Source organism: Arachis ipaensis, chromosome B09 (assembly GCF_000816755.2).
Source record: "Arachis ipaensis cultivar K30076 chromosome B09, Araip1.1, whole genome shotgun sequence".
Taxonomy (NCBI): Eukaryota; Viridiplantae; Streptophyta; class Magnoliopsida; order Fabales; family Fabaceae; genus Arachis; species Arachis ipaensis.
This window is the reverse complement of record NC_029793.2, coordinates 121,900,950-121,902,920: the sequence shown is the minus strand read 5'-3', so window position 1 is coordinate 121,902,920 and position 1,971 is coordinate 121,900,950. Positions and strand designations below refer to the sequence as shown.

The 1,971-nt window shown below is 28.2% G+C and overlaps 1 long non-coding RNA gene across 1 annotated transcript in view; it reads right to left on the bottom strand.

Moving 5' to 3' along the window:
* Nucleotides 1–1,773, bottom strand: part of LOC107617029 — a 4,867-nt gene extending 3,094 nt beyond the window's left edge. Inside the window, exon 1 of the long non-coding RNA XR_002354836.1 lies at nt 948–1,773. This is a non-coding gene — a long non-coding RNA (uncharacterized LOC107617029). The remainder of the gene's footprint in view (nt 1–947) is intronic.

The following is a 1,971-nucleotide window of genomic DNA, read 5'->3' as shown; positions in this document are numbered from 1 at the left end:
CAGTTTAATTAAATATTAAATAAAATTATTAAATATTTAATATATAATTTTAAATATTCAAATTTAATAATTTCTAAATAAAAAAATTTAATATGAAAATAATTTTGGAGTTATACCTCAACATTCAGACTAAAAGATATTATACCTCAAGATTAGACCTTAGTAGTTTTCTTAAAAAAATTATTAATAAGGTTTGGCCAAATAATGTATACTAATTAAACACGGCAAAATTACAACCTCATAACTGTAAAGACTCATATCACTGAATAAAAATTAGAGAAACAAATACAATGAATATATTTTTTTCTTAATGCATAATATACTTTTTTTCTACAATGAAACCAGAAGCACTAACATTAGTTATATATAAGATGCTCAATAAAAACACTAACAGAAATATTGCATGCATAGTAATTAACACAAGGTCCTTCCATTATTTAGATGCAAATAGTATCAATGAAAATAAAAAAGATTCTTTAAACTACAATCTCAACAATTACCTAATTCTAAAAAATTTTACCATATACCAAGAGTGACTTTATGCCGCTAGAAAGAACACAACATATAGGAAGATTAACAAAAGAAAAAATATGCATATCAATGCAGAAACATGTTCGCGGATGCCATGATTGATTGAATTTGGTGAGGGATTTGCCATGGATTCAGAAGCGGATCCAAATCCAAAGCACAGATATCCAAATTACAAATTACATACAACAAAATTCAAAATTCAAAGTACAGAATGATTAATTCATATAATTAACAAAAAAAAACTGAAAAGCAGAAGAATTCTGCATCAAGCCATCAATTCATATAATTAACAAATTAACAAATTAACAAATTAATTGAATTTAAATCAGTGGACTAAATTTCTCACTGCAACAACTAACAATTCATATAGTTAATTAACAAAATAAAAAAATTAATTCAAAAATCCAAGAACTCACCATAACAGAAAGCAGAGAAGGCCTAAAGTTCCAGGATGACCAGGACGATGTTGATGCCAGAAGCTTTAGAGTTCAAACGACCAGGCGACAATGACGCTAACAGCAGCTTCAATCCGTGACGGCGAGTTCCTTCTACCCGTTGGAGTTCCTTCTGCTGGCGTCAATTGTGGAGCTTGTTGGAGGAAGACTGGAAGAGGAAATTAAGGCAGCTATGTGGGTTAGGGTTTGAAAATGGGTTGGGTGGGTGCCTGGGTCACCAGTAATCAGAAAGGGTTTTTTTTCGACATCAACATGTCGCCGTTTTGGTGGATAATGAAAAATCGTTGCTTTGAAAAATCAGGCCGATTCGCCGGTTAACCGTCAATTCGATCGATTTTTTAATCAATTTTTTGTAGCAATTGAATTGGTAAGATGATCAATTTTTCATTAACCTAATCGAACCGGCTAATTCGAACCGATTTTTAGAACTTTATAAATTACTCTTTATCACATTGAGAGGTATATATAACATTGTTGTAGAAAAAAAAAAGCAATTTCTAAGCTTTTTTTTCTTAAATTCATTTTTAAATATGTTATTAATGATGACTTGCATGGTCTTCTTTTTAAAAAGAGTTAAAGGCTTCTCTATTTACAACAAAGGCTCTGAGTAGCTAAATATACTATGTACATAAATATAATGTAAGGTCTAAAATTAAGTGTTGTCTAATTCATATGATAAGAACAAAATTTTTCTCTATTTGTTTTTCTTCTTTTTTTTTTTTATCACTAACCAAAGGATTTAGCATCTCTTTCATTTCTTCTTCATCATCATCTTTAATGGGAAATTTTGTGTGTTTTTTAAAAATTAAAAATGAGGATAAAATTAGAAAGTGAAATTAGAGAAAAAAAAAAGTATTAATTCTACCCAAAAATATTTATTTTGCTTATTACAAAAAATTTATACCAAAAATAGAGGAAAAAAACTCTTTAAATTATTCTTAATAATTATATAAAAATTTTAAATTCATATGTTGTACGGATAAAA